General features: G+C 39.1%; 1 protein-coding gene and 1 long non-coding RNA gene across 5 annotated transcripts in view; one reads left to right on the forward strand and one right to left on the reverse strand.

Annotated features, from left to right (window-relative positions):
* Sema3c (semaphorin 3C) overlaps window positions 1-23448 on the reverse strand; it is a 163485-nt gene that overhangs the window by 99636 nt on the left and 40401 nt on the right.
* Window positions 5700-23147, forward strand: LOC120102215 (uncharacterized). Its single transcript, XR_015686330.1, has 3 exons — window positions 5700-5754; window positions 19764-19964; window positions 22784-23147. It is a non-coding gene; the product is annotated as an uncharacterized LOC120102215 (long non-coding RNA).

Consider the following 23448-nt stretch of genomic DNA (forward strand, 5'->3'; position numbering starts at 1 on the left):
GTAGGTCTGCTGATGACAGCTTTCATTGTAGAATGTAGATCAAGGAGGTTTGCCTTTTCCTAAGTCAGGAAGTTCTCCCTTGAATCTAAAAGCAGTCTTTTACACAGGAGTTGAAAAGTTCACTCAGAAACCCACTTCAACACCCTCCCCTCATCATATTTCACAGCAACACATTTCTTAATGCAGCAGATACTACTGCTTTTTAATCCAGCTTTTGAATGTCATCTGCAACATCATTTTGCAGCTAAGCTTCTAAATTTAGCCTTCAGTGTGTCTACCTAATTCTACCATGAGTGGATAATTGCTCAATCCTCTACATCGTTTAAGAATCTACGCTAATTTTCTTTACTGTTCTTTAGGAAAAAATACCCAAGATTATTTACTTGACCTTCATTGTACACCACTTATAATGAGATTTTTTTTCTACTTAGAATTTCACACCACAGAAGTCATAAACCCAGCCTTTCATAACTGAAAATAATTGCATTCGATGCTTTTGACTGGAAGATATAAAAAAGTTACTATGGCTGAAAAATATTTTCTTTGATTTTAAAGTCTTAGTATTTCCTTTTAAAACAGTAAACTGCATAATGTTTTATCACAACCTCTCCCTTATGTATAATAAAATGTATCTTCAAAATGATGGGCGCTACGAACTCTCATAGAAATCATTCCACCTTCCCAGAAGAGATGCTCCAGAGAAGGAAGATAAACAGATGTGAGGATACAGGTGAAACGAGATGAGATGGTGAAAATATAGGTTAGAATTTTGCTTCTGGGAGACATGTATGAAAAAGACTGAAATATGGAAATTCATCCAAGAAAGTTATCTAAACCATGATACAGAAGACCTTTTACGTGGTCTTGAGATAGGAGAAAACATGGCACATAGAGAAAACATACAGCCGAAGGGGACCTCTGCCTACTTTTGTTTGGAATGGCTTGCTTTTCTACACCTTGAAACCCAGAATGCCTTTGTTTACCACCCACCTCCACCCCCCTTTAGAGCTTCCAGACCAGCTGATACAAGCACAATGGACAGTGTCACCAGAATGCAGCATTTCTTTACCCAGTCACTAGCAGACCCAGGCACATTGTTTTGGCGGTAGATGAGCTCCCTTGTCAGAGCCCCTGCCTGGATGTCTGCCAGATGTTCCCAGGGAGAGACAGAGCCCTCTCCAGAAGCAGCTCTCCACAGCGCAGCTATGCAGGAGAGTTTATTCCTGACCTTATTCCTGCTACTTGTTGGAAATGATTTGTCTTATCCTCGTGTACAATATCTTGTGCTATTTGATATTCCCAAATATATTCTGGGCAGTAAAAGAGATTAAAACAAACAAACAAACCAGAGAGTAAACTTGTTTCTGGTATCCTGTCAGCGAGAAAATAATGATTTATTGTCTGTAATAAAACCTCAGGTGTACTTTGAAGAAATTATTTTCCTCTCATTCATATGGTCTGATAATAACTTAGGAATTATGAAGAAAAATGCTGAAAGAAGATGTTTGTGGTTTTAGAAATGCGTCTGTGAGATTAAAAAGAATAAACTCTCAGCTCTCACATTATTATGCAACATTGTATCAGCCCAAACAAAATGCTCTGAACTAAAACAACAAAGAGCCTCCAAGACCTTCCATCTCTCTGTCTTTGGCTGAGGTGACTATTGGAGCAGACCTGACATGAACTTAAAAAAAAAAATAAGTAGATTATTAGTGTGCATAAAAAGGCAGCGTTTATAGCCCTTCCAATCACAATCCTTTAAAGAGTCGCCATTTCCCTTTGCCATTTTCTCAAGATAAGGGTCAAAAGTGGGGTAGGCTTTCCCCTGAGAAAACCTGTAGTTCAGGCTTGTAACTGACCTGTATTGAGCTAGAAGTGAACCTCTTAAGTGTCAGCTCTGGGTTAGCCCAAAGTTCTTGGCTATGGCTGGAAGCACCAGTGTGGTAAAGGGCAAGCTAGTGTGTTTCAACAGAAGATAGTTCCTCATATCTGGTAGTTCACACATTTCATCAGCATCTCAGTGGTATCAAAGCTGCAGACACTCAGTAGAAAGAGTGCTTTGTGTTTGGAAATCTGGCTGTGCTTAGCACTGTAACTCCTGGTCTGTCATGTGCTCAGTTTTAAGTGGCCAAGTGGCCAACGGTGCACATAGCTTTAAAGTAGGATTTCAGCCGTTTGAGTTTCCAAATTACAGTGTGAGTGTTCTGAGTATGTTTAAGTGAAATTAGACTATGAGCGATCATGTCCACCAGGTTGAATGTTTTCAACACACTGGGACAGAATGCTCTCACCTTCCAGTGAAGTTTCCTATGCATCCAGTTCTCAGGTACGGTAGCATCACTATTGTAAAGTACAATGAGTTATACTCATACTTATCAGCTGGAGAGAAGGTAGGCGCCCAATGCATTGATAACTGGTCAGTTATTCTGTTTCTCTCTGATAAAGTAATTATCAACACTCATCTAGACAAAAAATATTGTGTCCAACAATTAAAACCAGGTAAGTAATGCCTGATACATAACATACTGTCTGCCTAAAATATCTACTTAAAAGATCAGGACAAGCAGAGTGCATATTTTCTACCAATAATATTGTTTCTTATTTTCACATTTCATTACTGTAGTGCTTTGCAATCTTTGGAATGCGGGCTCGCTGATAGAGCACAGAGTTTTTAAATGTAAATAAATATGAGACATTATCAGATGTTCTGTAGATACTTCGAATGCCTCACAGACACTAATACTTTCCCATTGTCTGTTATGTCTGCTGCAGTGGCTTGTGACTCTAGAACTTCCTGTGCAACTTATATTTCTTGCACTGGAATTATATGCCATGTAATCAACACACATTTATTAATAATGTTTCTATATCTCCCTGTTTACAAATCATGTCATTTAACCATTACATTAATGTGCAAGTAAAGAATGTATAAATGATCCTCAATAGAACATAGCACATGGGTTATTTTCTTCCTTCCTTCCTTCTTTCTTTCTTTCTTTCTTTCTTTCTTTCTTCCTTTCTTCCTTCCTTCTTTTCTTTCTTTCTAATCATTCCATTCATTTAAATCTCAAATGATATCCCATTTCCCAGTAATCCCTCCCCCAGCCCTCCAGCCCCCCATCCCACATCTGCCCTCCCCCGCTAGCTACCCTTTTTGCCTGTAAGAGGGTATCCTCACCACTTCCCATACACATACTCTCCCATCCCACTGCTCCAGCATCCACCTATGCCCAGGCATTGAGTCTCCCTGGGCCTCACCTTCCATTGCTGTCAGTCAAGGCCATCCTCTGCTACACATGTAAATGGAGCCGTGGATCCCTCCAGGTACACACTTCTTGGCTGGTGGTCTAGACTCTGGGAGAACTGGGTGGTCAGGCCAGCCTATGTTGTTCTTCCAATAGGGTTGCAATCCCCACCCGCTCCTCCAGTCCCTCAACCAGCTCCCCCACCACGTTCCCTGAGCTCAGTCTGATAGTTTGCTCCAAGCATCCACATCTGCATTGGTCAGTTGCTGGCCGGACCTCCCAAGGAACCGCCACACTAAGTTCCTGTCAGAAAGTGCCTTTTGACCACTGTAACAATGTTAGGTTTCATGTCTGCAGACATGATGGATCCCCAGGTAGGGTGGTCCCCAGTCGGCCCTTCCTTTAGTCTTTGTTCCATTTTTTTGTCCCTGTTCTTCCTTTGGACAGGAGCATTGCTGGGTTATAAACTTTGAGATGGGTGGTTGGCCCAATCCCTTGACCTGGGGCCATGCCTATCTGCTGGAGGTGGTTGCAACAGATTCTATCTTCCTCTTCTCTGTGCATTTCTGCTAAAGTTATCCCCATTGGGTGCCTGGAGTCTCACATTTCCCTGGTATCTGGGACCCTCCAATGGCTATCCCCAGTTTCTCATCCCCCCTACATATTTTTGTTCAATTTCCTGATTCTTTGTACCTCTCTCACATCTCCCCCAGTTCTTGATACTCCCAGTCATATTTCCTCCCCCTCCTTCCTCCCTCTCCAGTGCCCCTTTCCCTCCACCTTCCACAATTGTGTTCCCCCTTCAATGGCAGACTGAAGCCTCCACTCCCTGGTCTTCCTTCCTCCTGTGCTCCATATGGTCTGTGGGTTGTATTATGGACATTTTCACGTGTATGGGGAGACAGAGTTGACAATAAGGACTTTTCAACAATTAGTACAATTAGGCATGGCTGTTCTTGGTAAACAATGATGTCTGGTTAATCTCAAGTGAGAGGTACATTTCTCCTGATACAGATTAAAAAGGCTGGAGCACCGGAGTTTCAATAGTGAGTCTATATTAAAAGAAAGAAAAGCCTGACTCCTAAGAAACCTTACTTGCCAATCCCTTGTTCTTCACTGTAAGACAGAAAGACCGAATAAGACTCACCACAATGGAAACAGAAGGCAGTGGTTTGACAGTTTACCTTCTGTGAGACTCTAAGTTAAGGACTACTTTGAGCCAGGACGACAGCAGTTTTTGCTTGTGTTAAATTTTACTTCAACATAAAAGTCTTGAGAAAACAAAACAAAACAACAACAACAAAAAAAAAAAAACCCAAACGAACAAACCTTCAATCAATCATGTTAAAATTTAATTAAGTTTGGTATATACTTTGCAGTGTCATTGTCATCCGTATATGTTCAAGATAAATTTATGAATCTATTCCTTACTTCTTAAGAGGGAGCACTTGTAGAGGACTATCTGGACTACACACAATCTGATAATACAGACTTTATGGACATCCATTAGTTAGCAAAAGAAATTTCCACAGAAGGTTGTTCATTAAATTTAAGTTGTTTTTTTAAATGATTTTTTATCATTACTTAACGAGCTCAAGTTTATTATTTCTTAATAAGATCACCATAAATATTCAGGGAGAACTAAACTGTTGTAATTTTATAAAAGTGTCCAGATTATAATGACTTAGAGCACTGATTCTTGAACTGGACATTTAAAAGCTGTATTTTGAAATACTTGATAATTTTTATCCATTTTCTTCTATGAAGAGCAGGTGAAACATATTTACCTTTGAGACAAGAAAATACATCCCCAGGAGAACAAAAAGGTCAAGGAAGATTAATTAATAATCAACTTGCAAAATGATAACCCTGGGGCAGGGAGGATTAGTGAAGGCAGAGAGGGTGGTACTGCCTGGATGCATAGAATCAAAGCTAGGGTGATGATGGCCATGGGGGTGCAAAAGGCAAGCACCTCAGTGGTGGGGAGAGCCATGTCAGAAGAGGAATTTATGCTGAAAATACTCTTTGTCCTTCAGGCTTAGTGTTTAAGGGATTAATAAACAAAGGGACATTGTGAATGTAATTTTTTCTATAAAAATGTTACAGCCTTCTCTCATTATCTTCCTGCAACTTCTTTCCCAGCAGAGGCTCAAGGAGCTGAGGAGAATTTGTATCAAACCCTTTATCTGACTGAGGCCCAAGCGAGGTGGGAACTAGAGGCAATTCAGCCCTTGCATCACCAGCCATGCCTGAAGTTCAAGGTGTTATCAATCTAAATGGCCATTCCATTTTCTCCTTCACAGCATGGAAAAATCACAAAACTTGGGATTGAGCTTCAAGTAAAAGTTAACATCCTCTCCACCCTGTGTCCTTCCCTTCTCCCTCCCCTTTATTTCATCCTAACCACCACATTCCACCAGGAAGTGGGAGGCTCTGTCACCTAGGTAACCCTCACCACGCATACTTCTCCATCATTCTGAGTTGAGGAGAAAAATCTCTGCATCTCCAGGTCTACCTTTCCACATATTGCTCTTGTAATAGAAGATTCTGTGATCTCATTTTCCTTCTTTCTATAAGTATATTTCTCTGTCAGGGTCATATTTTGGCCATAAGCTGCACTTCTTAGGAAAGTTAGTAAATGCTTCGAGCGATATGGGTGCTACATTAATGTCATAGGGGATTCAAATTTCAGGACAGGTCATGAGTCATATGTTATTAATCCTGAAGAAATTTTTAGACAAAGGGAAGGAAAAAAAGACAAGGTTTTGTTGTTGCTGTTGTATGCACACGTGTGTGTGTGTGTGTGTGTGTGTGTGTGTGTGTGCGTTCGTGTGTGTGTGTGTGATTTTTCCCTTAAGGAGAACCCCCAGAATAATCTAGAAACCCAAGGCTTAAATTGCATAGTTCCTGGCTAATTTATCCAGGCTATCTTAGAAGTGTCTATATTTTTTTAAAAAAATATTTGTATTAGGCATTGAAGGCCAGGGTTACTTTGTACTTTGGAGCTGGGGACTAGACCTGGGTGGTTGCGCATGATAGATTAGCACTGTGCCAAAGAGCTGCACACTGCCCCAGAGTTGGTAGCTTTAGTTGGTAGTCATTTTTTTGGTATAAATAGATTTCTACTCAAGAAATTTTCTTAAAATCTGATAACATATATTTATAAGCATCCAGCTCTATCAGAAGATAGTTTAGAGAGTATAGGTGTAACTTCTTCATATTTACCAATACTTGAAGGAAATGGTTCGATTATAAATAGGAGTCAACTAGCAGAAAATATTAAAGAACTCACAATTCATTATTAAATGCACTGAGGTTTTTCACAAAGACAAAAGTGAATTATAGTGCTTATCTACATAAGTATGCACATATTAAATGTCATATTTGAAACTATAAGTGGGCATAATTTATGTTTTAGTAAATAGGCTTTTTCATTCTAAATGCTCATAGTTCTTTAAAACTGAAGCACAGCACAGTTTTGCTGTGTTCCCCAATAACACTTATACCTTAAAATATGGAAAGGATTAAATCACATTTACAGCATGAAATGTTATGCTGTTATGCATTTGGTACTGAAGATGAAATGTACTTCTTAAAACAAATTCAGATGAGAAAAGCTTCCAAAATAATATTATGTGAGGATAGGTATTTAGACCCTCTACAAACAAGAGTCACAATTTCTCAGTGTGGAGCTCAGAGAGCACATCTTCCAGATTATACTGAGACTCAAGCCATGGAGGGACACCGAACTGTACATTAGCGGAAGAGGATGACCATTTGCCAAGCTTCCAACAGGTCTGAAAGATGACAACACTTATCAGTGAGAGCATAACATGCGTGTTCTTTTGTGTTTTTCACTCAGAAAGATATTTTCTAGTTCATTCCATTTGCCTAAGAATTTCATGAAGTCATTGTTTTTAATAGCTGAGTAGTACTCCATTGTGTAGATGTACCACATTTTCTGTATCCATTCTTCTGTTGAAGGACATTTTGGTTCTTTCAAACTTCTAACTATTATAAATAAGACTGCTATGAGCATGTGTCTTTGTTATGTGTTGGAAAACATTTTTGATATATGCCCAGGAGTGGTATAGCTGGGTCCTCAGGTAGTACTATGTCTAATATTCTAAGAAACCCCAGACTGAATTCCAGAATGGTTGGACCAGCTTGCAATCCCACCAATGGAGGAGTGTTCCTCTTTCTCCACATCCTCACCAGCATCTGCTGTCACCTGAGTTTTGATCTTAGCCATTCTGACTGGTGTGAAGTGGAATCTTAGGGTTGTTTTGATTTGCATTTCCCTGATGACTAGGGATGGTGAACATTTCTTTAGGTGCTTCTCGGCCATTTGATGTTCCTCAGTTGAGAATCCTTTGTTTAGTTCTGTACCTCATTTTTTTTGGTTCTTTTTTCCGGAGCTGGGGACCGAACCCAGGGCCTTGCGCTTCCTAGGTAAGCGCTCTATCTTTGAGCTAAATCCCCAGCCCCTGTACCCCATTTTTAATAGGGTCATTTGAGTTCTTTTTACATACTGGGTATTAGCCCTCTATTGGATATACAATTCACAGACTACCAGAAGCTCAAGAAGAGGAAGACCAAAGTATGGATGCTTCAGGTTTTCTTAGAATGGGGAGCAAAATATTCATAGGAGGAAATATGGAGGCAAAGTGTGGAGCAGAGACTGAAGAAAAGGCCATCCAGAGACTGCTCCACTATGGAGATCCAGCCCATATAAAGTCATCAAACCCAGACACGATTGAAAATGCCAAGAAGTGCATGCTCACAGGAAACTGATATAGCTGTCTCCTGAGAGGGTCTGCCAAATCCTGACAAATACAGAGGGAGACACTCACAGTCAACTATTGGCTTGAAAACAGGGTCCCCAATGGAAGAGGCAGAAAAAAGCCTCAAGGAGCTGAAGCAGTTTGTAACCCCATAGGAAGAATAACAATATCAACCAAGAAGACCCACCAGAGCTCCCAGGGACTGAACCACCAACCAACGAGTACACATGGAGGAACCCATGGCTTCAGCTGCATGTGTAGCAGAGGACAGCCTTGTTGGGCATCAGTGGGAGGAAAGGTCTTTGGTCCTGTGATGGCTGGATGCTACAGTGTAGGGGAATGCCAAGGTGTTGAGGTGGAAGTGGGTAGGTGGATGGGGGAGCACCCTCACAGAAGCAGGGGGTGGAGGGATGGAATAGGGGGTTTCCAGAGGGAATACTGGGAAAGGGGTTAACATTTGAAATGTAAATTAAAACTTATCTAATAAAAGAAAAGAAGAAAGAAAGATGACAATACACAAGACTCCATGGGAAAAAATCAGTTATCAGGTATGTGGGCATGTATGTAATCATATTCCAAATTGAGGCATCTCTTTAAATAATGTACAGGAAAGCAGTGTATTTCTCTTGAAATACCTTAATATTAGCCTTTTAAATTTCAAATTTATAAACCAACATAATTTTGAATGGAGAAAATTCTCATTTTTATACATGAGGAAAGCATCAAATAATGATGTGACATAATCTATCTGAGCTTACAATTGCCCATGTTCAAAGCAAAGCGTGCAAACCCAGTGCAAATAAAGGCATGTGAAGACAAATGGATGTAAGCAGGCAGAGCTGCAGAAGGCTGAACAGTTGGAGCTGGGAAACTTTCTGTAATGCACTGGAAAAGGTTATTGAAGTGGTCACCTCTTGAAGCCCAGGGCTATTGATTAGAGAAGCATTTTAGCTCTGCCTGTGTGCAGCACTTCACAAAACAACATGGGCTATGACAGCTATCTATTCACTATTCTCCCTGCTTCTCTACTCTCTCTCTCTCTCTCTCTCTCTCTCTCTCTCTCTCTCTCTCTCTTCCACATTTTTACTTATTTTTAGGGTCTTATTCTGAAGTAGGAACAAATCTTTCCACGCCACAGTTTTATGGATGCTCCCAGACAGAATATTGTGGTCCTTAAAAAGGATGAAATGGGGGCTCCTCAGAGTTGATTCTTCTCTTCCACATCAAACCTGAGAAAGTTCTTAATTCTCGGGTTTTTAAATGTACCTTTTGGCATTTTTCATCATTTTAAAATTACATCTTGAGATGTTTCTTGATACAAGCATTCATCACACTTTATTTTTACTTAGTTTATTTTTCAATTAAAATTATTTTATACAATGTATTTTGATCATATTTCCTTCCCTAAACTGCTTCTAGATCTGTGCTATTCAACCAACTTTAAAGTTGTTAAAACACACACACACACACACACACACACACACACACACACACAGAGAGAGAGAGAGAGAGAGAGAGAGAGAGAGAGAGAGAGAGAGAGAAAGAGGGGGGGGAGGGAGGGAGAGAGAGAGAGAGAGAATTAAAACAAAAACAAAGAAGCAAAAGACAAATGAGACAAAAATGCCCAAACAAAATAAGAAGTTTGCACCAAAAGATAAAAATAACTACTGGCATATGGCTGTACCATAGATCAACACCTCAGCCAATCCTCATCAGGGAACCTTATTCTTGAACTAAAAGAGAATGAACACAGAGACCTACAACAGGACATTATGCAGAGAGCCCGAGACTTCAGGAACACTCAGTCCTAATGTCACCATCAATCCAACCTCCCAAGACTTACATGCAGAAGTAGAGATAGAACCTGGAAGAACCAGAGGCAATGAAGGACTTTTTTCATTGGGCTTTAATTTGTAGATGCATAATAAAAACGGAAATGGATAAAAGGAAGGGGGAAATTTTGTATATGAAAAGAAGCATATTGATTTTAACTGTGTAATTAAATGTGATGGCGGGTAGGCATGTCTTCATCATACATATTCAGGCATGTTTCAATCTTAATGTTTTGAGTCAGAGAAATCCTTTCCTGACGTGACTGAGTTGGGTAATGCCTGTTTCAGAATTTAGGATTCTTTTAGAAAAATATCCCACATCATATCTGCCCTACTGTTTCTAAACGTTCCCTGCAGATTTGTTTCAAAGGACTATGGCTATGGATCAAATATTCTAGGGATGCTCAAGAGAGCCTGTCTGAGACAGGGAGCAGCTCAGCATCTCGGGCAGGACTTTGAATCATCTAGAGACATCCTTGAGAACAAAGTTCTGTACATAGCGAATGAGGAAACCAAAGGGAGCTACATCAACCATGACGCTCATGCAGCTGCTTGTGGGAGCATTCATATTTTCAAGCACAGCCTCTGCTCCTGGCACCTTAGCTTTCATTGGGGTCTCCTGACAAGGCAAGAGCTCAGCTCCTTATTTGGTGATGAGAGCTCAGTCTCAACCCATGGCTGGCAGCTTGTGTTCCTACATGAGATCTCGACGGGAGATCTGCAACACCTCTCACATCTGTTTTGGTTTAAGAGTCCTTTGTATGTCTGCCAGACACAAATTATTATTTTGCTTTAATAATTGCATTTTAAGAATGCTTTATCCATTGGGCTACAAATCCATATTTAAACTTGGTAAACAACACTCATAAGTATAAAAAACAAGGGTGTATTTATGGGGCGCACACCAAATTTTCATTTGAAAATCTTAATTCTACTCACGTAACCCTTGCAATACCATGTGAATATAAATTGTAATGTTTCAAAGCAATAGTGAGTGGTTACTCACTAATCTTTCCATTTCCTAGGACATCAGAAATTATGGCCATTGTCTGACCATATAAATGTTTATCTCTAAAACAGTCTTTTCAAAAAATGGATTATTTCTGGTTTTTTATATAGTTCATTAGTACAGCACTTGTCTGTCATTCCCCACCAACACACAAACATACAGGATTATGAATTATTTCCTAATGAGTATTTCTGAGTACTTCCTTATAATTTTGACAATGTATAATACATCTTAATTTCCTCCCCCAAAATATCACCTTCTGATTATAGCTCCCTTTCAGGGAATCACAACACTAGATAGTTGATAACAAACCTAAATTCCTATGCCGACAATAGAAGCAGCCATGGCCAGGAAAAAGCTGATATGATTAGGAAAGATGCCCAAGTGATCTGAGGAAGCCTATAGCACTAGGATTAGCTGCTGCAGCCACTGAGGCATTGCTCTGTGCACATTTAGTGGCTTTGAAATAATCTCAGTCAGAAAGAAAGAGGAGGGGGTTGGAGGGCTCCAAGTTTAACTTGCAGAAATTCAGACTAGATGTTTCAGATCTCAAATCTTAGAGGTCAAGGGTCCATGTCCATTATTCTTCTGCAATGACAACAACAAAAAAAAGGCCAGCGAGCTCAATGAAAGTAGAGGATGAGCAAAGACCAGGCCACCCATGCAAACACCGCTTTGCTTGTTTGCTTCTTTTCAGAGGATACAATGAAGTCAGGTGCTTTGTGGTTTGAAAAATTCTGTTGGGGAGAGAGATAGCTATGGTGACTGCTGGGGTGTACCTCAGAAGCATGGTTTTCTTATTTCTTCTTTAAGAAATATTTGTCACTTTGGCATACCATTACATGTAACTTTAAATCAAAGACACACTTAATGTGACACAGATTTTCACTTCATTCACAATGTCTTTGTCCAGTTGACTAAATGACTTCATGAGCCCATGAAACCATACAGATAAGAATGTTATTTTAATGTTCGCCTTCGGGAAATCAACACTACACAACTGATGTTTCGTATAGTTTGCAAAACGTTCTTTCGTGTATAGCAAATCTCTATTTTTAAAATCTATTAACAGCCCATTAGCTCTAAATTATTAGAACGCCTGTCCTTGAAAGCGATCAATCTGTCTGTCAAACTCTTTCAACAGTTAATGCCTCAAAATTAGTGAGTTTTGAAACATTGTGAGCTGTACAGAATATAGTAAGTTTGTTAAACTTGTCACTCAATATCATGATTTTTCTATACCTACTTTCAGTAATTATTTTCCAGATCATGATTTGAACACAGATTACATCATCCAAATCTTAAAAGTTTCTGAACTTTATGACTCTATAATGTTTTACAAGAACTATTTATGGAAAAATATCAAGTTAAACATATAACAAGCCAACGTCAGAACAAAACCTGGCTCTTTCCTACCTATTAAATAGCTATAGATTTACATAACAAAATACATTGTAAAAAGATCTACAAAGTTAAAAAACTGAAGTATTATTGACACTGTTTCAAAGACTGCTCTTGGATGTATATTAAGTGTCAACCACCATTCTAGGCTCTGAGATTACTGTATCAGATTTGGAATAAACAATGTCCTTTTCTCAGTGAATTTCTATTCAGAGCTTAGTTAAATGATGTAGGGGTATAATGGTACTGCTAACATAATGTTCAATTATCCAGGGTTTAGAAAAATATATTGAGGAAGATGAGACACAATACAGGAGGGAATAGAAATCAACATGTCCTAACAACACCTCTGACAGCACCCATGGAACACTCAAAGCTGCTTTCATTCCCATTGATTTACGTAGATCGCGAGCTCTAGAGTCTCAGTCTCCCCTGAGCTACTGAGCTCCCATTCTCCAAATGACACTAAGGATTTTTCTCTTGACTCTTTTACACATAACTTCTTTTTTTTAAGATTTGAGATATTTATTTGAATTTAAAGTTTTGAATGTACATGAATAAATGGTATATAAATCGATACAAAATAAGAGCATGATTAGAACACCTAGATGTGTTTTTTATACTTTTTTTTGATATTTTTATTTACATTTCAAATGTTATTCCCTTTCCTGGTTTTGCGACCTACACACCTAACTTCTAATTGGATTATAGTGGCCAGACCACATTATCTTACCTTTAATCTATCATATCTCTATTATTATACATTTGGCTGTGAGCCTAGCCTTTAACAGCTGAGCCATCTCTCCAGACCCACATCTATATTCTTAAGTGAGCCTTAATCTGATCATCAGTCATAGCACTAATGGGAGGGAATCATTTTACAGGGAATACCCCTGCTTATATATTAGAGTAACTACTTCTGGGACAGAAATTAATAAAGATCCGAACTTTTCACAGAAGCAAATCCTGGCTCTATCTAGCTGATCCCTATACTTAGAGTATGTGCAGGAAGCTATATGAGGATGAAATGCTAAAAAGAAATTCAGATGGGTTTCAGATCACAGAAAAAACAAGAGAGAAATTTTGGAAGAGGGCAAGCTGGAAGCTCATTGGGGCATTTTATATTTGGAATTTTCAGTCTTTGTTATATAAAACATACAACTTAAAGACAACTTTATTGTGGTATTATGGAATTCATGGTAAAACCTTATGATTAATGTTCTATAAAATATTTTCAATAAAGTATGCCTTTCATAACAGTCAGAAGTCACATTTTATTGAAGTACATATAAGGGCCTCCCTATTAAAAAGTATTTAAACATTATAGTGTGAAAATCACTGAGATTAGCATTGTGAGGTTTACCATGTCCTCCATATTGAATCCATGACCCTTCTACAATAGTCTGTCTTGTTGTCTCAAGAGTAATTCAGACAGTAATCATACTGGTAAATACTGGGAGGGAATTGAGCTGGAGAGTAGTGATATAATAACAAAAGCAATCTTATCACAAAAACACACATATATACATTATATACACATATATGCGCGTGTGTGTATATATGTACATATATATGTTTACATACACACACACAAATAACGCCATGTGCATGCAAATGAACATATGTGTTTCCTGTTTCTTCATAAAAAAATCATTAAAACATTTTTACCTTCTTTTCTCCAATGTTGACAATATTTGTTTTCATTTGAAAATTCTCCTACAATATATTTTGATTATACTCTTTACCCTCCCTCCCAGATCCTCCCACTACCCTACTCATCTAACAACCCATGCTATTTCTCCAAATAAAATCAAAACCCACTGAAATCCAAACAACACAACAACAAAAAGCTCAATAATATAAGAAATACCAAACAAATCGAAGACAAAAAGCACACCCAAACCATGGAGTATTGTTTTGTTGCAGCCTAGCCTAGTATGGCTGATGTCAATTTGGAGGGAACTGGTCTCTTTTCCAGGAGATAACATTTGCAAAAGCTTTTAAGTCAGGAAAGCACCATTGAGTCTAAGTAAGTACGTTAATATTTTTTTGCACTGTTTCTTTAAATGCTGTGTAATTTGTGATTTCTCTAAAAGGATACAAAATACTCTTAGTTGACACTGTTCTACCCTGTCCTGATTTAACCTTGGACAAACAGGCTGGTTGGTCCTCACAGTCTCCCATCTGTAGAAGAGTCTGTCCACGCCAGAAAATAATGAGGAGAATTAAGTTCCTCTGATCCTTATATGGAACACATAGGAAGGTACAACAGTAAGTGACATTGGACAAGGCTTTGTCTATTGATCTTTTTCATTGCGTGTGGTGCTATAGACATCTGGACTGTTACTCAAAGAGGGTGGAGAGTCATTTATCTGTTCATCACTGTCCTTATTATTTCTATATAGCTTCAGATACAGAACCACTCTATCTAAGGCCAGAAAGAACCCAGCTCCCAGCCATATATACAAGAAGTGGGTCTCTAGCTCACAGATCCTGTCACCCCAGTCCTGGGTCTGGCCCCAGCTTCCTTGACTGTGAATGAGGTGAATCATGGCCTTCTCCTCCCATGCCTGTGCAACTACGATGTGCTCTCTCAAATGTGAGTCAGAATAAACCCTTGCTCCTTTTGTTTTTCTTGTCAGATATTTTGTTACAGTGACAGGAAAGATAAAACAGCCCCTCTTCTGTCTTCAGAATCAAGAATAGCTGATTACGGCTCTCTCCCACCACACTGTTCTGAAACTTTCGTCATCTTTCTCTTAAGAACCTTGTGATTACTTGGGGACACTCAGATAGTACAGGATGGCACCGTTTTCTTAATGTGGTTAGCAATTTTAATTTCACTGAACACCACTAACCCATACACAGACCTTGCTATATCACTTAGCATATTCAGATTCTGGAGAATATGTGATAGGTTTTAGAAAATTTCATTCTGCCTATCATATTCCTAAGAACTTCTTCTAGCCTGAGTAAAAAAAAAAAACCTGGTTTTCAGCTTTAGTTTTCTCTATTTTTTTCTTTAACCACTTTTTGGAAAACTTCTTTTCCTTGGATTTGAAAATGCCACCGTTTCTATTTCTGATTCCTCTACTTGGTTTCTTGCCAGTCTTTTGTTTTCCTTTTCTCGTCTTCTCCTGCCTGACCTCCAGTGTAATTAGCAACAGGCTCACTGCTTGGCTACTCCTTCAGGCAATATACTTTTTTTTGGAGGGGAACAACATATTTCTGTTTTCCTAAATCCACATCTCTGACCAGACTTGCCCTCACTTTAGAATACACTTACTAGCTCATGTGCTTGACTGCTTGCTGTTGCTCCCATTTCGGCCTGGGCCAGATAGACATCAACTGTAGCTGCTACGGGACTCACCAGTTCATGACTAGCTGAGTAGTTTCATTGACACAAGTTAAGCAAGCCAAGGGAGGGTACAATTGATGTTAAATAGGGGGCATCTTACTGTCTAGAAAATGGCAGAGGATGCAAATGAGAAGACGGTGGAGCTTAGAAAGCATACTTTATCAAAGAAGACTAATCACTTCTTTGTTGCTAGATTTTTTTCAGGAAAAATAAACGATGTATTTTTCACTATGAAATCTTTATCACCTAAAGCTACTGAAAACCAAGGCATTGGCTTTATCCCATATAGAACATGGAGACATCTACGAATCAATCTGGAACTTTGTGTTTCCATGCTAGAGGCTGCTACACGGTCTTTCTCAGTCACAACAAAAGAAATGAAGACTCAGGAGTACAGCAGAGCAGAAGATATTCCTTCCTGTCCTGGCTTGCTGTATTGCAAAATATAGTTCTGATATATTAATATATCCACTAATCATATGTTTATAACCCGATGATGGCCATGTGCATCCTCTGAAAGAAAAGACTGTTCATAAAATTTAAACAAACCCCATTGTTAGGGTCATGAGGAAGGGAGGCACTGAGAGTCTCAGGGAATCCTCTAAGGAGTAGCCACAGGAATCTACAGCCAAGAGATGAGTGGTTTCAGTCACTGCTGCTGTGAAAACACCATGTATCATAAAGTACTGAAGCAAACAGCCAACAACATTCCTGAAACCACACATCTATAAATCAGGAATCAGTCTTATTGAATTCACAGCAAGTTCTTTCATCAAAGCAAAATCTTTTATGTAATATTTTAATATTACACTAATATATTTAATATATCAATAATACTAAATATAAATATTAAAATGCACCTCTAAAACTAGACATATTGAAAAGATGGCTGACTGCTCCTAAAAGTCAAGTTCAATTCCTATTTAAAGTTGCCACATACCCTGTACATTTTAATGAAATAAATTACAAATATCTACAATTTAATTACAATGAGGTAATGACAATTTTTCAAAAGTGTGCTTTTTTATGCAGAGCTCTAGTGTTCCAAATTATCACAGTGCTAGCAGTCATGAGTGAACTTGTATAGCTCCTTCCTCTTTTTCCACACATACCAATTTGGCAGCCCTACAAGCAATCACATATGAATTTAATGTTCACAATTAACTGCAATTAGCTAGCAAATGTTAATATGATACAATCAGCATCTCATTACAAGGGAAGCTTGATATGCATACCTAGGAGTTCACAGCTCAGTTCTTACATGTGAGCAGCTATGTCTCTGTACAGATTTACAGCCACAGAAAGTTATATAGAAGAAAGAATAATGTGGAGTTGAAGGTATTTTTCTACATAGCTTCTTTTCCTTCTCTACATCCTGGACCTGGGCAGATTCTACACCAAAGCAATCAGTATTAAAGGGAGAATAATTCTTGGTTGGAGGCCTTCGCCACACGAAGCACTCCAAGTGAACCCAGACGAGCCATAAGCAACCAAGTGTATCTTGACCAAGGGTTTCCTTCAGATGGTGTGGTGGTTTGAATACGCTTGGCCCATAAGGAGTGGTACTGTTAGGAGGTGTGACTTGGTGGAGGCGATGTGTCACTGTGGGGGTGGTTTGTGTTTGGAGGTCCCCTCCATCCTCAGGTTCTACCCATTGTGGAAGGGAACCTCCTCCTAGTGCCTGAGGATGTGAGTCTTCTCCTGACTTCCTTCACGTCAGTATATAGAATTTTTGGCTCCTTCCTCACCACCATGTCTGCCTGGACGCTACCATGCTTCCTGCCATGATGAATCTCTGAATCTGCCACCAAACCCCTGAATCTGTCAGCAAGCTCCAATAAATGTTGTCCCTTAGAGAACTTCCTTGGCCATGGTGTCTCTTCTCAGCAATGGAAACCCTGGCTGAGGCGATGAGATGGTATTTAAGATAGAATACAATTAAAGAACCGTGTCAATATGAGTGTTGTTTCCTTTCCCAGACAGCCTTTCCTTTTCCTAAAGCATGTCCCAGTTTCTGAAGTTCAGATCTCACTCTCATATTTACATCCTTCTTTTTTTCCATTTTTGTTTCATACCCTAAATGACAGGTCTCGAACCTGCCACTCGGTCTCTAATGGCCACTGCAGGCACCTGCGCCACCTACTTCCTGGGTGTTACATTCTCTTCTTCCGAGATCTGCCTATATTTTACTATATGACAAAAGATCAAAAACTAGCACACTGAAAAGTTAAGTGTCTTCCACTTTCTTGCAGAATAAAAGCCAAACTTATATGTGTAGTGTCAGAAGTCCTGACACATTCTCTCCCCGTCTCCTCTGCATTTGTAAGCTCCTAGTGTTTATGCAAAAGACTCAGTCATTCTTTGCTGTCCTGTTTGAAATGACCTCAGCTGCCATGACCAGTGGCAGTGCTCTTCTTGTGTGTCCAAAATACAGCGTTAATACAGTTTCTCTTCCACGTTTTGTCTGTTTCCATCAATGTAAACCATTGTTTTCTCTACTGCGGCATCTTATCAGTACTTCTTCAAGGACTCTGAAGACTGAGTACACTCTCATGGACTACACTAATTCTGTCTCTGTAGGATTTGGAACTGCCTAAAACCAGGAACCTTATTACAACATGCAACAAGTCCCCTTGATAAAGAGGTTTTTCACTTTTTAAGCACAAAACCTATACGTTTATTTTCTGCTCTATTTTTTTATACAAAGATACCAAGGCTCAGACACAACCAGTGAATTATTCAGGATCCCTGGGCACTATGACACTCAACAACCCCTGATTCTTCATCCTGTCTCATGGAGAACCACTAATACTGAAGTGGACATATTTCCTATGTGTCCTGGTTGATATTTAGATTTCTGTATGTTATTTATTCTAACAAATCCATAGGAAAGCTCAACTGTGTTACAAATGCAAAAAATGAAGCACAAAGACCTGTAGACATTACTCAAGATCATGGAGCCAGTAAATATAGTCTCTTGGTACCAGATTCCAAATTCTTCATACTCTCTATTATGGGATATTTATTTCAAAAGCAAAAGAGAGAGAAGCACTTTGGAGAATGGCTCACTAACAACATTCTAGTTACTTTAGTCACTCCTGCCCCTGGGTGGTAAGAGGAAAGACCTCCACAGAACAATTCACCCCAGAGCTCAGGCACCTCACCTCCTGGCTTTACAGTTAAGGCTTTCCTTGAAAGGATATGCGGAATTTTGCCTCAGTGAGCTCAGACTTTAATATTGGATGTCTAAATAAGACTTGGCCACCTTGAATTTATGTTCTCCTGTAAAAGTCAATCCACTTCTCTGCCTATAAATTTGTGGTGCTCAACTAATGAGCTAAATTGTGTTTTCTGTCAGTGTTCCACTTAATTAATGTGACCTCAGTCCTTAGCACATAATGTATTTATAGTTGGAGGGAAAAAAAACACTAAGATTTTAGAAACATCCATCTTCTCAGAACGTCCATGGGGAAATGCGGTGACGATTGTGACTGAGAGTAGAAAAAGGGTGAAAATGGGAACCTTATGTCATCTGCCTTTTGCTGTAGAATAATACTCCTTATATAACATTTTAATCCTACAACTTGCCTTTTTGGAGACCTTTAACTTTTCTGCATTGATTTCACAGTTTAATTTTTTTTGTTGTGAATTCAAAGCTCTCCACAAATCCAGATGAAAGTTATGTTGTTGATTAAAGCTCCCAGCAAGATGTCTTGATTTACTTCTCCTATATCTTCCCTGTGGCTTACCTCAGGTGTTCTGGGTGCTCATGGTTGCTAAGAATGCAGCAAGCATCCAGCAAACCCTTCCCTCATGATGCTTACATTGTAGAGAATTAAATGAATAAAGATGTAAAATGGCTTGAGAATCTAATTTCTTTCCATAAAGTAATTTTCAAATGCTCTATTCTCAAGCCTGTCTATAGTCTGAGATTGGTAAAGAAAAATTTCTGAACAACTACACTTGAAAATTTTAAGCATAATAAAAATTAAACTTGAGAGCTGAGGTGACCTAAAATAATCACTTTTTACTGAAAAATAAAAATCTTATGAACACTGATTTTTGAATACGGTTATTGAGAAAGCACACAATGTTTCATGTCTTCATCGATCTCTTTAATATCTGTCTTAATAGGAATCCGAAATCCTCATCCTGTCTCCATTCAGCCTGTCTCAAGGTCAAGTGTGTATCTTTTCTGCATAGTTCTGCATTCACAATGAAAGGAATGGAAACAGAAGAAAGCCGTATGCCCCTCGCTCGTGAAACACGTGTGGGTGTCATCCATCTCTTCAGGATTCGGAGTGCCCCAAAGCACGATTTGCAAACCACAAACAGGTGATAAAAGGATTGAAAGCAAGGGGTATTGGTCATTTTGCAAGTCCATGAGGCACCACTTGGAAAAACTGAATGGTGAGCTGAGGTCTGAGAAACCCAAAGGCCTCAAATCTAACCATAGAAAAGAAGCAGCGGTTGGGCCATAAAGTGGACAGGGGCATGAGACATTCGAGACGCCAAAAGGGGACACTGTGGTGAGAATGTGGAGGGCAGAGGACAGGCTGGCTGGATCTATAGACACAGGGCAAGCAGAGACAGGCTGCACAGGACAGAGGCTTCAGCCAGCAGTCCGAGTTCTCATCTGACATCTGCCGCATATGTTGGGTGCTGAGTCTACACAGACCCATTGCTACTATTTTTATAATGATGACGTGAGTCAACTTCTAAACTTATTTTGCACAAAAATCTGGATCCTCTGAAACAAATTAGAACATCAGGCAATAGTAGTCCCACTGTTATATGCAGCAAGAGAATTGCTGAGTGCCTACTGCATGGAAGAAAGCTGTGGTCTCCACCACCCCTATTGCCTAGTCAAAGTTCAAGCTTTCTCTACATAGCTATTCTCCCTAGAGACCTTCCTGAGTGGCAGACAGGCTGTGAGCATTGGGGAGGGGTGCACTATTTGACTTTTCATTTCAATTAAAACAATCTTTGAACTATGTTGTTCCACCAAGTGATAAACTTTCCGTTGGGTTTTTAGGACTACCAGTTGTATGACACACGAACAGAAGAGATTCATGGTATCTAATGGTGATTTGACATCATGAGCAGTATCACCCATAGCACAAACACTGTCCTGCTCTACGTGTTGTTAAACCCCTCACATCCATCTGTCTTTCTTTTCACCAGGCATGGCTGTGTCACAGTAAATGCCACTCATTATGAGATGCTATACGGAGTAAGTGAGACACCGAGAGAAACTACAAAGTTCTTGTTGACTGGGCAATTGCTACACGTGGTGTCAGCAGTAGCCACCTGGATATTTCTCCTGCATAAAATAGTAATGATAAGTCATCTACATTATTCAAAACCACTAAAAGCATACTGTGAGATTTTCACAAATATCCTCTCCACTAAAGGCCACATGGAGCTCGATCTTCATTTATATTTATTTTCATGAATTAAATGTTTCTAACACACACAGCAAGGCTATACACACACAAATGTATGCAGGAGGAAATATAGCTATTAGCTCATATATTAAAAATGCATTCTATATATCATTTTTCTGGTGATCCATCGCTTAGTAGCTTTATAAATTTGAATTCCGTCTATTGGGTTTCATGGCACATGATCTGTCCTTGTGCTATCATGATGAGCAGGTAGGCTGAGTCTTGAAAGATTCTACAGGACAGCATGGGGGAAGAGACAGGGCTGAGAATGGAGTTTCTGGGGACAAATGTTTGATTTGAGCCCTCAAACACCTCCCATTTGTTTTGTGTAACAACCTCTGCCCAACCTCCTTGGGGTTTGCCTCATAGCCTCATTTACCTATATTCATCTGCATATAGGAAATAGTAAGAATGTCTAACTTAGTGGGCTTTTTTTAAATTAAGGAATTCTAGAGATGCATTTTAATTTCTGATATGAACGATAAAATGTGCATTTTACCTACACTCATCTGCATATAGGAAGTACTAAAAATGTCTAACTTGTTTTTTTTTAAAGTAAGGAATTCTAGAGATGCATTCTAATTTCTGCTGTGAACGATAAAATGTATCACTTATGTAGTAAATTATTAAAACACAATTGATGCTTTCTAACCACTGAAATACATGCTCAAACTAATTTTATCATAAAACGGGTTCCTTTACAGTATAAATTAAAACAGTTTGATAATAATTAGGCTACACAAAGTCACACACATTCTTCAGTTCTCGTGACCATTTGGTCTGCCATTTGGAAGACCTGCATTCCGGAAGTGTGAAAACTCTTCTCAACACACTGCGCATGCTCCTGTCTTCTAACTCCACATCCCTGAACTGTGAAAACTTTTCTCAGCACAGTGAGCACGCTCCTCCCTTCTAAATCATTCTTTCACAGCTCTCTGCGTCCTTGCCTGTCTGCCAGCAGTTCCTGAGACGGTGCTTTGGGGTCATGTAAAACTGTACCCGATAGACGACAATCATGGTATCCTACTGTTGCCCGTGCTCAGCTTCATCCCGGCAGCCACTGAGAAGGGGAAGGTTGCCATCTGTCAGGTCAGATGGCACCACTTAGCTGTAAATAGTGTCAATGCACAGACTACTTCCAGGCATTCTACAGTTGGCTTCTGAGTGAGCCTGAGCAGAAGGTCTTAGGAAAAGAATATGCCAGAACACTTAATTACATACAAACCTTCTCTACAATGGGCGCCGTGTATTTTTAACATGACTCCTAATTTATTATATATGTCAGCATTGGAAATGTATGAACTATGCCTAATAGAAGGTTCTCATATTTGACTCCAGGTTCTAAACTCTTTAGAATGTAAGGTTCTCAAGTGTTGACAGAAAGGCTTCATAGGATAAGATGGGGTTTTTTTTTTTCACACTTAGAATGTAGCGAGTATAAGGTGAAAATATAGTTATCAGCAATCATCATCTGATTTGGTGTCATCTCATCAGCACGCTTTCTCACGCATGTATGATATAGCAAACATATTTACGTATGTAAATTAATGTTGATGTACGTGTTATGTAACATGAAAACCTGAGAAGAGGAAAGGCCAAGTATAAGGAGACAAGAAAGGACTGAGTGCAGGAAGCACAAAGAACTTACGAAAAAGGAGATAAAAGTTCATTGCTTTTCTAGTTCTAATTCTCCCTTGTACCTTTTAGGTGGTGGTGGATAAATGCATCAAAAATATAACGTGCAGTTCAACAACTTCTATTCTGAATGGCTATCCTAACTGTGTAAAAGATCATTGATGTGTGTAGCCTTTGCGACTGGTTAATTTGGGTGAGTGGCTATTTAAACTATCTTCAAGAATTTTTATAGCACGGTTTAGAAAAGATAATTAACCTGTATACTGGTTTTCATGACATTTGTCTACAATGAGCATTGGTGTTTCAAACAGTATTTACACTCTTACTAAATGCAAATATTGATTATCAGATGCAACAAAAATATCTATTTATAATTTTTCTCTGTTCATAAATAGTACATTTACACATATTTAATAATTATATAATTATTTCCTTATCTGTGTTTTTCTACATTGCTATTTTTTATGCCTTATTGGCAACAGTACAAGAAAGGACCTTCAATAACATCGTGGGGCCACAGATGCAGGGGATGATGTGGCCCAGAAAATACAGGGTGATCCCTAGGGGCCCTAAGGTCAAATAGAAGGAACGAAAGGATGAGTTTGGAAAGACTGCCAAGTCCATTTAAAAGCCAGGTATGGTGATACATGCCTGTAATCCGATTCCTTAAGAGGACAGCAATTGTAAGATCTATAAGGTGACTTTAACACCCCAACCCCTAAAAATATTCACAAAAG

This window comes from Rattus norvegicus, chromosome 4 (genome assembly GCF_021556685.1).
Source record: "Rattus norvegicus strain SHRSP/BbbUtx chromosome 4, alternate assembly SHRSP_T2T, whole genome shotgun sequence".
Classification (NCBI taxonomy): domain Eukaryota; kingdom Metazoa; phylum Chordata; class Mammalia; order Rodentia; family Muridae; genus Rattus; species Rattus norvegicus.